Source organism: Dasypus novemcinctus, chromosome 14 (genome assembly GCF_030445035.2).
Source record: "Dasypus novemcinctus isolate mDasNov1 chromosome 14, mDasNov1.1.hap2, whole genome shotgun sequence".
NCBI lineage: Eukaryota > Metazoa > Chordata > Mammalia > Cingulata > Dasypodidae > Dasypus > Dasypus novemcinctus.
In genome coordinates, this window is record NC_080686.1 from 17,074,560 (window position 1) to 17,089,466 (window position 14,907).

Consider the following 14,907-nt stretch of genomic DNA (forward strand, 5'->3'; position numbering starts at 1 on the left):
TTTGCATGTTCACAGAAAAATCATGTAAAAATTACAGCGTTCCCATATATCCCCTATTGTTGACACTGTGCATTAGAGTGGTACCTTCATTACAATTTTGAAAGAATATTAAAATTGTACTATTAGCTATAGTCCAGAGTTCACATTAGACATAGTTTCTTCCATATACTACCATATTATTAACACCTTGTATTAGTGTGGTACATTTGTTTGTATTCATGAAAGAACACTCTCATACTTGTACACTATTAACTATAGTCCATCGTTTACAACAGGTTCACTGTTGCTCAATCCTTTGTTTTATCTTTTAATTGTTATTCTAATAGCATATACATGGCCCAAATTTCCTTTTAACCACATTCACCTGTAAAGTTCAGTGCTGCTAATTTTACTCACAAAAATGCAATACCATTATCTCTGAATAATATCCCATTGTATGGATTTACCACAGTTGGTTTAGCCGTTCACCTGCTGAAGGATTTCTTGACTGTGAATAAAGCTGCTATAAGCATTCATGTGCAGATTTTTATTGTTTAACATAAGTTTTTGAATAAATTGGATAAATACCTAGAAGCACAGTTGCTGAATCACATGATAACACAATGTTTAACTTTGTAAAAAATGGCGAGCTTGTCTTTCAAAGTAGCTGTACCATTTTGCATCCCTACCTGCAATGAATGAGTGTTCCAGTTGCCCCATTGCTCCATCCCCCACCTCCCCAGCAACTGGTAATGTCAGTTTTGAGATTTTAGCTATTCTAATAGGTGTGTGGTGAAATCTCAGATGTGGATCATCTACTTTCAACTTTTCCTTGAGTGAACATCTAAATTACTTCACAGAATGATTTGAAAGCTGAAGTATGGCTACCATTTTTGCTAGAATTTTTGAAGAGTTATTTTGAAAGTGTTCTAAAATATAAATTGCACTATTTTATTATAAGAATATTTGACTTGTTTTAAGACAAATCTTTGCATTGCAAATTTGTCTCATTGGTGCATAGCCTCTATCATCTGAAAATTCCAAATAATAAATTATTCACGATGCATTGAAAAGTGACTAATTTATTATTTATTGAGCATTTTATGGAAAATGAGTGGAAAAAAATATATACAGATTCTTATCATCCCAGATTATAATCTCATAGATGCATATATTCCTTTTACTGAAAGTAGAAAGAACTTTGAAACAATGATCCTAGATAAGGTTGATGGAAAAGATACGGTTTTGATAAGAAATTTGGGGAAAAACTGTTTTTATTTCACCATGTATTACTTTTTCAAAAAAGACAATCAGCACAAAGGAGTATCGATTCTAATTCTATTTTACATTCTTAAAGGGATAGAATATGAAATTCAGCAAAACTTTCTTCCAGTGGGACCTTTTGGAATGTTTCTGAACTCCTGCCCTCTCTTCTCTTGAGATGATTGCCTGAATTTCTGTGGTAAGGCCAGGTTAATCTTTTGCTGTTACTGCACAGTGCCCAGGGAACTCATCTATCTTTCATTGTACAAGTAGGTCATTTGTGAGTCCTCCCTGCGATTTGGACTGGGTGAGAATGATTTATAGCGGTAGGTAGTTTTATTCACATTTCTTCATTGTTTAGAAGGCTGACGTTGAGTAATGATGTAACCTTTAACATCAGCAGGCTTATTTAACCCTACATTTGGTTTACTTAAGTTAACACCATCCGGTAGTTGCCTATTTTGATTTCCTGGAATCTTTGACCTTTGCCCTCTCTTTATTCTTGATAAACCAGGGGTCTGCCCTTACCATCCTGCTGGGTTTCCTTTGCGATTTGCAAATTACAGATTCGATTTGGTGTAGAAAATTCAGTCGTGTGCATTTTTAAAAGCCTCCACCCAGTGACAGCAGATAGAATCAGGGAATAGTGTTCTTGACTAGACAATTACAGGGTGAAGGGAATGTAAATCAGTGGGAGTTGTGTCTTCCTGTCGTGAAATCCAGTTTTTGACCCCAAGGGTTAAGAAACCTGCCTGTCACCTACTGCTTTGTCCTTGGTCTTTCAGTGCCTTGTCTTGGATGCCAGCACCCAGCTCTGTTCCGTCTGAGTGGCCGGCTTGCTCGGGCCCAGCCGGTTGCCAGAGGAACGGCTGTGCTTCCAGGCCTTGATGTGGGCGGGGGACGCCTGGAACTGTTCCCACTTCTCCTCCGTGTTCCATAACCACTCAATAGCTGACTCACTGAGCGCTGCCCTGCGGTGCAGCCGGAGCTGGGGATTTGAGGCCACAATACATATTTCAGGTATCCAATGTCAAGCTGCCATTTCTGTTGGAAGTCATCGTTTTGAAGCTGGAAGCAAATAACTTCAGAATATGTTTCAACTTTAAATCCCCCGGGGCAGAAAAAGTGAGCTCGTTGATGCTGCACAAATTTACAGTAAGAACTTCGTTACTACATAAACATGATCACTGTTGAAAATTAGAAAATAGAGCAAAAATTAAAAAAACTCACCCCATTCTCATTACCTGGAGCTCATGCTATAATACTTGGGCCTAGTCTTCTGGGTGTTTTTCTGTACTATTATTATTTCCAAAGTGATGTCATACTGTACACACCATTTGGTGACCTGTTTATTCAGCCAACCATTTCTATTTCAATACGTTTTCTTCGTGTAGTATCAAAAACATATTCAGACCTCCCCCAAACGTCTTTGCTGATGGTTTTTGCAACTAAGTACCCCATCTGATATCATGCATGTTATAACCTATGTAAAAGGAAAATTTTCCATTTCTATCAGAATTTGCCTAAGAGATGTCAAAACCGAATGTTGTATCTTTAAAAAAATTAAAAAGTGAAGAAAAGTAAAACAAAACTACCACAGGTTGGTTTATCAAAACTGATTCTAACCAACTAAAACTGGTCAAAGAGAGTGAACTTTGAATGTTCCTTGTACATTGGATCCTAAAAGAACTGAAGGCTTTTTCTGAACCAAGGAACAATGGGACTTGTTTAGACAGATCAGGTAGACCCACAGCTTCTGCCCTATCCAAGTGCTAGTTTTCGTTCTTTGATTAACAAAACCATCAAACACCACTCCCCCAACACTGTCAAAACTCCTGGCTTTCCCCCAAGAGGGAACCTCTCTGAATTTCTTTGTTGCTGTGTGTTTTCTTGCCTGGACAGGAAATAATAATTTGATTTTGTGTTTTCTTTGTCTTTTTTTTTTTTTGTAATTTAATGTTTATTTAAATGTAAGGTAGCTAGTCAATGTGGTTGTAGTCAATTATAAAGAATTTGTAAAACATCTTCCAAACTGAAAACGTTTAAATAGTTCTAGTTCTAGAAGTCATTGTTAACTAAAAACTTCTATTGGTATTGGTGGCAAAGAATAACTTTGTGGTAATAAAACCTGTCTGAAGGCCACCGCAAGGTGCATATTTAAGTAAATGGTAATAAAAAGTTATCTTGATTCTATTGGGATCTTCTGTTTTCATTTTAACAATGAAAAATAGTTTTTTCCCTCCATTACTAAAGTAAAATACCTACTATTATCTTCATGGTAAAATTGTATAAGTAAACAGTCATTTAATATATGATGTGTTGCATTAAATTGTTTAAAAAATATATAAAAACAAGGAATAAACTTTAACATTGTCAAACTCTCTTGTGCATTCAAACCAGGCCTTGAATACATTGCAGGTTGCCTTTCCATGTGAGTTGTTGGCTAGGCTGGTCACTGACCCCTCAGTTAGAAATATTTGCTATATCAGCCTCTGGTTCTGCTCCTGAAGTCGATGGAAACTACGTTGCAGTTTCAAGTTCCTGCAGCAGCCAATGATGACTCGGTACAGCCAAGTGTACAATGGACATCGCCTCCAGACTGGCACTGTTCCATAGTGCCAGAGAGCACTGTGCACCAGGCTGGTAGAGTATTGGAAACTCTCTAGGATCAACGATGCTGCGACTTGCTCACTGTGTGAAGAACATGCTAAGTGGAGCCATGATTACCGGGATACTGTAAGTAAAACTTAAACACAATTGGCATTATGGCCTGCTCCCATGGAGAGATAACATGTAAAGTATTACAATCCTGAAATTTAAAACTATTAATTGCAACTCAGAATCCTTATGCCTTAAGTAATAATACATTAATTAATATTAAAGTGTAATGCTTTTTTCCTGTACTAAATATATACTTAATAATTATAACGTTATCTTTTCTATTCTGGATCAAGTACAAAAGTATATTAGACATTTTAAATTCCTGGTAACTTTATTTTCTAAATAGTTAATAAACATGTCTATAAAATAAGGCAAAGGTCTTAGCCAGGCTCAGCCAACTTACTATTCTATTGTACTCTACTGTGTAGCAAAAATGAGGCTTGCTTGCTAATAATGGGTCACCTATTAAACAGTCAAAATTACCAGAAATTGTACAATTAAAACCAAAATGTAAAAAACTTTATTCTATAGTTCTAATCCACTCCCACAGCTAAAAACTAGGAAAATTTCCATCTTAGGGCACTAATCCTGAATGAAACCAACTGTCTAAAAGGTGCCAGTTCACCAGGAGCATCTAACAGAACACATGAGTGCCAATCATTTAACAGCTTGAATTGTGTCTTCAAAACAAAGCTAAGTATCTATTGCAATTTCTCTCTGAGAATAACTTAGAAAAAATATATATATACTGTTCCCACCACCTTTTAAAAAGGGGTGCCATCTTTATAAGCACCTAACCTTGTCTACCTCTGTAATCCAATGTCCTCTTTTAAAAACGGGTATTCCAAAATTTTAATTAAGTTTGTTTCTTTCAGAATGAACATCTTATTAACCATATGAAAACTTCATCCAACTTCGTACAGAATGCCAGATCCATCTTCCTCCAGTTAAAATAAAATAAAAGTTTTACACCTTATTAGGTAAGGACTACAGCCCATGGCCAGCAGGAAGCAGTTACAGAAAAGAGATCATCTCCCTTCAACAACTCTTTAAGATTAAAGGTGTAAACTCTTTAAGGGCAAAACAAAATTAATAGATGGATCTGGAGCCTGACTGGAAATCCGTGTGAGCGCCGGTGGCCCCATATTAACTGCAGGGGGGCCTGCCCTGGGAATCTGCTGTCCAGAATGAAAACTTCTAAACTTCTTCAAACAGGATCCTGGATGCTACACTGAAAATTAATAAGTAAAGTAATCAGTCAAAATCACAAATAGCCACCCACCTCATAGCTCCAACAATAATTATGCCAAAGCTTAGCAAGTTAAGCTTCGGCATAAGAGGGGTAAATGATGTGGGCTATGGGTGGCAGGCTCTTTGTCTCTTCAGAGATAACCTAAGCTATCTGTCCTGACTTGTGAGTGTGGGACGGTAAGAGGCTGCAGTTCTGTCCTTGGTGACCACGGCAACGACTCCAGTCCCGGGAGACCATTTAGCAATGCAAACTCTACATACATACCAGTCAGTCCAGGGAAACTCTGACGGTGGTGATGCCGAAACTTAAGGGAACTTGGACTTGGCTTCTAATGGGAAATATAATACAGCCTGTGCATAAATTCAAAATCATCTAATTCTGTATCCAAGTGTGTCTAGTCTCTAGAAATCCAGTTAAGTGATATCTTCTTTGTCTTTTTATCTCTGGTGGTCACGGTTTTATTCTGTGAAACCTACAGTATATGAGTAAGTTCTTGAGGACAGTATCTAAATGATTAAGAATGCTGTATTAAAAAAAAGGGTAACATGAAAAATCCTTGTGATGATGGACATGCTTTTTATCTTGACTGCATCGGTGTCAATATTCCAGATGTGCTATTATATTAAAGAGCTCAGAAGTATTACTATTGGGAGAGACAGTAAAGGGTTCAAGGAAACTCTATTATATCTCTCTAAACTATTAAATCCACAATTATCTCAAAATAAAAATTTTAATTAAAAAGAAAAAGAACACAGTATTGATCATTCCAAAGATCTACTTATTTGGACCATTTGGAGACTCCCCTGGAGAGCACGGCTCACATATTGGCCTGCCCTCCCCCCCCCCCCCCACCCGCTCCAGGTCTCTCCTGGCTCTGACCTCCCTGCTGGCCTCCTACCCCAAGGCTGCGTGTTCCTCTTGGTTATTAACACATTTTCAAGTTGGTGATTATAAATCTGTTCCTTTCTGTGTTCCATTGAGGTTGGATGGAGTTCTTCTCCAGTCTGCATGTTTGCCCGGGTTTCTTAGACAAATAGCTGGATCTGACCCACCCACGATAACGAGTAAAGTCACAAGGTTTCTCAGGCTTGGCTTCATATGGTGAATCATTTTCTGAATTGTCAATTCATCAAAGTCCAGGGTCTCAAATTTTGGCTCACATTCACTTCATTTTCGTTTGACAGATCCATATATCTCTGTTTCCTTTTAGCTTTGATGTCAAAAATAGATTTATTTCTAATTTTGGAAGTATGTAGTGCAAATACTAGTACCATGAGTCAGAGCAGAGTTGGGTCTTATCTACCTCTGCTCTGAACACAGACCTTACCTGCTCTGAGGGTGAGTTTTCTCACTGAAAAATGGAGACAAAACCACCCTTACAGAACTATTCTGAAAAATGGAACTGCTTGAAAGCACTTATCCATAGGTCCTGAATAAAGATTTTAGGGATTAAAAATTACTTAGCTTGCATTTTCTGTTATCATTTTGGTGAGTATGTTAGCATATATGATTGCAAGAAATATTTGACATGGCTCCAGATGTGTGGAATGGATTAAAAGTTGATGTAGACACATACTTATATGTTCAACACTATCATGTTTAGAAGCTAGCTAGCTAGCTAGTTAGATGAGTGGATTGACAAAATGATACAACCAATGTGGCAAAATATTAAAATTGGTGGATCTGGGTACCTGTATGCTGGAGTTCTCTGCATGGGTTTTGTATATATTTTGTCCTATAAGTTTGAAACGATTTCAAAATAAGAAATTTAAAGGAAAAAAAAGCACAACTACATAGCTACATGAAAAAAAGTTGATGTAGAAATGGCTCCAGTCGAGGGGCTCTTTAATATAAGGTTTGCTTTGAAACCTTGGTATCTGCCCTTTCACAGGGTAGTGGGCCTGCTTTGGAAATGGCTGCAAACATATTTTCCTTGAGAAAGGCAAAATGCCAGAGAGAACCATCTCTTGAGATCACTTCTCATTACACCAGGGAAATTCTGTATTCAAAACAACAAAACTGTAGAGTAAAACATGTCGCTGGGAGATAATAATATTATAGTATCAGTGATGATAATGGTAATGGGTTATATTTTTTTGTGGGTATTAGCCAGAGTATCTGGCACTATTCCAAGGACTTTATATATATTAACCCTTAATTTATACAGTCTTCTCATTAGGGCAGCTCTATCTAATCATCTAGGCTGGTACTTCTTGATAAGTGCCTAGAAACTCCTTGAACATGGAACAGAATTAAAATAACTTACGACATTCATAAGTCCAAAACTTGACAGTTTCCTACTTGACCAGATTATAATTTTGATGGCTGATTCTTAACAGAAAATTTGAATTTCTTTAAGAATCAAGTTATGGCTATGAATATTGTTTTTAATTAATTAAAACCTTCACCATGCTTGAGAAAAACACATTAGGTTTTTATGTTAAAAATGGCTTAGATCAAACAATATGCTAAATCAGTAGTGAACCCACTGCTATATTAGTTATTCTGGATACACTAAAAAAAGTTAAGCTAGATTACAGTTTAATAATTAAACTGTATATACTTTGCATATAGTGAATTTTTATCTTATGCAAATTATTTTTAGAACACAAGTTGGGAAATGTGGCCCCTGTTAATTTTGTTTAATTAAAACTACCTCCTAAACTATAGTGGTTGCCAGTAACAGACAGCTAAATTGTGGTTTATAGACTTTTTTGCATTGTAAATAGTCTTAGTTATACATTGTCAGTGTAATAGAAACAGAATCTTTGTATATCAAAATCATGTAGTTTGTACAAAATATGGGAGGGATTTATTTATAGTGTGTTGTAATTTGATAAAGCCAACTATTGTCATGTTTGTGTATTTACATATCTGATAAATATTAAATCATAACTTGGTAAAAAAATGGCTCAGATCAACTTTAATAATTAATCCCAAATAGAACTGAAGAATGCTTCATCACCTCAAGCTGCGAGCTGATCTCATTTCTGTAAGAACCTGATTATTTTGAAGTCAGAGTTGAAAGTTGTTTTGACAAAATGAAAGTTTTAACCCAAAGGGCCCTATTTAAAATGATTTGAATGGAAGTTCAAAGGGCTCTCTGGACATCTAATAAGACTTACAAGTTAGAGGACATAAATGAAATAGCCACTCAGGCTAAATCCATGAGAAATATTCATAGACTCACAGGAAAGAGTGTGAAACTCTATGAGCAGAATTTCAATAACATTTACTCATCAGGATGCTGAACTGATATTTTTAAGGCTTTTGAATTTACCTTGCTCTATCTGTGATATTTGTTTACTCTTTTCTGACATTGGGACCTCCATTGTGGTTTTGTTTTTTTTTAAGGAAATGCTTAAACTCATTTATAAATAAATGTAATATAATTTACCCAGTGAAAAAAATAGCTAAAATCCATGAATAAACAGGATTTTATATTTGAAATGATATATTTGATCTCTAAATAACTTCCCTCTCCGTCATGATCTGTTAATATTAGCCTTTTACAACTGTAGAAAAAACTGTTACCAATAATCATATGAGGGAGACGTTTTTCAAGAATTTTCTTTAAAAATAAGCCAATGATTGTGTGATCTATGGATCTTAAAAAATAAAAAATAAAATAAAAAATGAGCCAGTGGGCCATATGGGATCGAAGGCCCCCCTCAACTAAAGGTGGAGTGGACATCACCATCACAGATTCCTCAGGACTGGGGAATGAACATGGACTAAAGCAGACTTACTAATATTCTACTATAGACTTACTGGGATTCTAGCAATAGAAGTAATTATATTATTGATGTGTAGGCAGTGGCCACTGGAGGTTCTAGGGATAGGGACTGGGAAAAATAGGTGTAATACAGGGGCATTTTTGGGACTTGGGAACTGTCCTGAATGACATTACAATTACAGATACAGGCTATTATATATCCTGCCATAACCTACAGAGTTGAGTGAGAGAGAGTGTAAACTACAATGTAAACTACAATCCATGCTTAGTGGCAATGCTCCAAAATTTGTTTATCAATTGTAGTGATTGTACCATACTAATGAAAGAAGTTGCCAATGTGGAAAAAATGTGAGAAGTGTGGGGAGTGGGGCATATGGGAATCCCCTATTTATTCTATGTAACATTATATAATCTAAGTATCTTTTAAAAAATTTAAAAAATCATGAAAAAATGAACCAATGCACGTAAATTTAGATTGCAAGGAATAAAGTGAGACTTGGGGCTTATCTTCAGAGAGGTAGAAAAGAAAAATTCCAAACATTTATTCATTAGCAAATGAAAAAGCAAACTACATTTGATCAGTGAAAAATAATACAAATGAATATTGCAAAACATTCTTAACAAGCGATTGCAATAATCATACTTATAAATGTTCATTCAAGTACTAATGGTGAAGAAATATTCAAACTTCCTGTTAAAAATAACACTCGACCCAGACATGTTTGGACACTGTTTCTTCTGATTTAACAACAATGACCAAAAAAAAAAATCATGTCAGCAGGAGACAAGTGACCCTTAAAACATGGTATTCTTTTTTGTCTGTAAATACCTTTTTAGAGTCTGTATTTTTTTAATCTGCAAGAAACCAGAAACATCTAATGACGGCTATTCAAGAATTCTTTCTATAAAATAACTTTCAATTTGTAGAAACAAATACTCTAAATTGCAGGATTAGCTTAAATAAGAGGGCAGATTCCATAGAGCAAGGATAAGCTTGCTATTAGGCAGACAGTATACGAACACCTCTTGGTACTCAATAAAAGAACTACTCAACGAGCTGAGAAGACCTCACGAGCCGTGTTTCCACGTTAGCAATGCACGCCTTAGGTCACAGCTGCCCTCAAGTCGTCGTCATCTGCGTTGGCGCTGCTGCTGAGTCTTCCTTCAAAAAGTGCCCTCCTAATTTTGGCCTGAGTGTCGGGTGTTAATAAAAGTTTCTTTATTCACTTTGGACTTTAGTCTCATCCTTTCTAGATGTAATGTTTTCTTGAGTCCTGGATTCCAACAGCTTCCTTGCCCATCACAAGTGGGGATTCACAGTGATACCAGCCGTTGCTTTGCTTTTCCTTCAACGTGGAGCAAAGATCTCTATGATACAAGACTAACAGTTCTTCTCCAAATACTCTTATGGCTCCCTGGTACAACCTCATGAAGGTCAGAGGAGGCTGAAAACTTCTCTTTTCTCCTGCCAAGGTGCCCTTTGCTTGAAATGTTCTTTTTGCAGCCTCAGAGTCAGCTGCCATGTGGTGAAGCAAGATGGCTGCCGAGCTTGCCTTCCCCTCTAGAATCTTCCATCGTCTCCCCGGGCTCAGCTGTGGGCAACTAGGCATAGGCTTGTCTCTTACTGGGCCTCGGCTTTCAGGCTTCTGCTGCGCTTCCTTCGTGAGTTCAGCTGCAAGCTGTCAAGCACATGGCTCCTCTCGCTCTGGGCCGCAGCTCTTTGCGCCTCTTCTTTCTCTCACACGGCAGGATCAGATATGGCAGCTCCCTTTTTCTCTGTGTTTTAGTTTTAATTTTTTTGGTTTTTAAAATAGATTTTATCGATATATATTCACAAAGCAGACAATCCATGCAATGTGTGCAATCAATAGTATTTGGTAAAATCACATAGTTGTACATTCATCACTTCAATCATTAGTATTTTCATTTACTACTACTAATAATAACAAAAAACAGACCAAAAAAACCTCTTCTCCTTAATAATCTCCTCTCAATCTCTCCATCCTCCCCTTGCCACACATGGCTGCTATTCTGTTTCTGTCTCAAAAATTTATTTGTATTTGCATTTTGTATACATGGAGTCAAAGACTATGTAGTACCTTTTGTCTAGTTTCTTTCACTTACTATATTTCCTTTTTAACCCTTATTGGAAGATTATTAATATATTACTATCCAATGGTATCCATAGTTTTCTTTGGTTGTATTTTTTCTAACAAATTGATTTTTTAAAAAGATTTTATTTTATTTATTCCCCCCCCCCCCATCCCCCGTGTTGTCTGTTCTCTGTGTCCATTCGCAGTATGTTCTTCTGTGTCTGCTTGTATTCTTATCAAGCAGCTCTGGAAACCGATCTTAGGACCTTCCAAAGTGGGAGAGAGGCGGTAACTCTCCTGTGCCACCTCAACTCCATGTTCTACTACTGTTGTGGAATTTAAGAGAAGTTCAATTATTTGAGTATAGAGAGGCCAGGACTCAGAAATGATTTTGAGAAGGAAAAATGGTTTATTGACGGCCGGCCGGACTCGGGAGCTTTCAGTTTGAATCCTGAGCCCTGAACAAGATTTTCAAACGTCTTTTATACAGAGAGGAAAGGCCAAATGGTCCCTTTGTTTTAGTTCTCAATAGGCTTCAATTAGCATATATCTTCCACATCTTAGGTAAGCTTTTAGCATGGACTCCAGACATTCTAGATAAGCCTTTAGCATATTTGGTTTTTGCATTTCCCCTAAATACTTAAAGTTTATAGCCCTTGCATTGTTAAACATTTCCTGGGACTGGAGCAGCTGCTAGTCCCTAAGGGCAGGACTGCAGCCTCTTACCGTTCCACACCCACAAGTCAAACAACTTAGTTATCTCTGAAGAGACAAAGAGCCTTCCACCCATAGCCCACATCATTCCCCCCCTTTTGCCAAAGTTTACTTGCTAAGCTTTGGCATAATTATTGTTGGAGCTATGAGGTGGATGGCTGTTTGTTGTCTTGATTGATTATTTATCAGTCTTTAGTACAGCATCCAGGACTGTTTTTAGAAGTTTAGAACTTTTCATTCTGGACAGCAGAATCTTGGGCAGGGGCCTCCCGCAGTTATTCTGTTGCCACTGGCACTCACGTGGATTTCTAGTCAGGTTCCAGATCCATCTATTACTTTTATTTTACTCTTAAAGAGTTTACACCTTTAATTTAAAAGGGGTGCTGAAGGGAGACGATCTCTTTTCTGTAACTGCTTTCTGCTGGCCATGGGCTGTAGTCATTGCCTAATAAGGTGTAAAAACTCTTTAATTTATTTTAACTGGAGGAAGATGGATCTGGCATTCTGTACGAAGTTGGATGAAGTTTTCATATGGTTAATAAGATGTTCACTCTGAAAGAAACAAACTTAATTAAAAATTTGGAATACCTGTTTTTAAAAGAGGACACATTGGATTACAGAGGTAGACAAGGTTAGGTGCCTATAAAGATGGCATTCTTTAAAAGCTGGTGGGAACAGCATATATATATATTTTTTTAAGTTATCTATCTTTAGAGAGAAATTGCAACAGACACTTAGCTTTGTCTGAAGACACATTCCAAGCTGTTCAATGATTGACACTCATTCGCTCTGTCAGATGCTCCTGGTGAACTGGCACTCCTTGGGCAACTGGCTTCACTCAGGATTAGAACACTAATTTGGAAATACTCTTAGTTTTCACCTGTGGGAGTGATCAGAACTACAGAATAAAGATTTTTACACCTTGGTTTTCATTGTACAATTTCTAGCAATTTTGACTTGTTTAATAGGTGACTCACCATCAGCAAGCAAGCCTCACTTTTGCTACACAGCAGAGTACAGCAGAATATAGAAGTTGACTGAGATTGGCTGAGACTGCCACCTTATTCTATAGACATGTTATTAACTGTTTAGAAAATGATTTTACCAGGGATTTAACATGTCTAATATACTTCTGCACTTGATCTAAAATAGAAAAGATAACATTACAATTATTAGGCATATATTTAGTACAGGATAAAAGTACAGCACTTAATATTAACTAATGTATTACTTAATGCATAAGGATTCAGAGTTGCAATTATTAGTTTTGAGTTTCAGGTTTGTAATACTTTACATGTTATCTCTCCATGAGAGCAGGCCATAATGCTAATTGTGTTTAAGTTTTACTTACAGTATCCTGGTATCATGGCTCCACTTAGCATGTTCTTCAACGCAGTGAGCAAGTTGCAGCATCCTTCATCTTAGAGAGATTTTCCAGTATTCTACTAGCCTGGTGCATAGTGCTCTCTGGCACCATGGAACAGTGCCAGTCTGGAGGCGATATCTATTGTACACTTGGCTGTACCGAGTCATTATTGGCTGCAGGAGCTTGAAACTGCAACATAGTTTCTATCAACTTCAGGAGCAGAACCAGAGACTGATATAGCACATATTTTTAATTGAGGGGTCAGTGACCAGCCTAGCCAATAACTCACATGGAGAGGCCACCTGTAATGTATACAAGGCCTGGTTCGAATGCACAAGAGTTTGACAATGTTAAAGTTTATTCTTTGTTTTATATATATTTTAAATATATATTTAAACAACGCAATACATATATCAAATGACTATTTACTTACACAATTTTACTATGAAGATAACAGCAGGTACTTTACTTTAGTAATAGAGGAAAAATATTATTTTTCATTGTTAGAATGAAAACAGAATATTTCCAATAGAATCAAGACAACTTTTTATTACCATTTACTTAAATGTGTATTTTGCAGTGGCCTTCAGACAGGTTTATTATCATGAAGTTATTTCTGCTACCAATACTAATCTAAGTTTCTTTAGTTAACAATGACTTCTACAACTAGAACTATTTAAACATTTTCAGTTTGGAAGATGTTTTACAAACTCTTTATAATTGACTATAACCGCATTGACTAGACACCTCATGTTTAAATAAACTTACTAAATTACAATTACCAATGAAAGAAATTTACTCTTTATTTAAGAGAGCATATCTACAATCTTTTTCCTTTAGCCTAATTTCACTAATGTGAACTTACAATTTTTATTACTCTAAAGATTTTGTACATAATGTTAATTTAGTTTATAAATTAACTATGGGAGATTACACTCAAATTAAATAAAATTGAAACCATAATAGTTTATGCAAGGAATGTTCTCTTTTTCTCTTACAGGAAGCTAAAAACTTCTTTTCTTTAAGTTATGAAAATTATTAATTTAAAAGCATAACTGACTACCAGGTTTTAAAACACATGCATACTGACTACCAGGTTTTAAAACACATTACACAATTACTTAATTTTTTTAAAATCATAACCCAGGAAAGATCTCTCTATAGTTTTTATGGACTTTCCTTTACTTACTGAAATTTGTTAATAGAGCCACTAATTACTTTTATTTTGTTGGAAAGAAATCTTCTGGAAGAATTAAGGCTCACCAGATTGTGGAGAAGAAAATAATTTATTCTCAATCTTGCAAGAAGGGGCGCAGAGCCAGATATGGCTGGTGCCACGAACAAAGAAAAATGACACAATTTATACCCCTAAGCCTAGCATGCAAGCTCTTCCTGTTTTTCCATAGATTGGATACTTCAGAAGTTACAGCTTATCTGAGATTTAACTTTCCCACGCAAAAGTTTGATTTAACTGCTTCTTCTATCACATTCCAACCATTTTAGTTTTTACCTGCTCCCCCTTTTTTCAAATAAGGAATAGAATTTAGTGCTGAAATGGCACCAACTTAGCTCCTTCTTGGGCATCCTTCCACTGCCCAAAGGACTGGCCTAAACTGGTCTCTTCCACTGCTGTCCAACCCGGGAGTGGGAGACTGAGGCAGCAGGCCGCCAGGTTACATCAACATTTTTCTTATGTGAAAATTAACCTAATCTTTGTGTGTTTTTTTTTTTTTTTTTTTTGCAATTTATGGCTGACAAAGGTTTAAACTAGGAAATTACCAGGCAAACTGATTCTTAATTCCCTAGCCTAGTAGATAGGTTTAATCTGCCACACTTAGTCTTG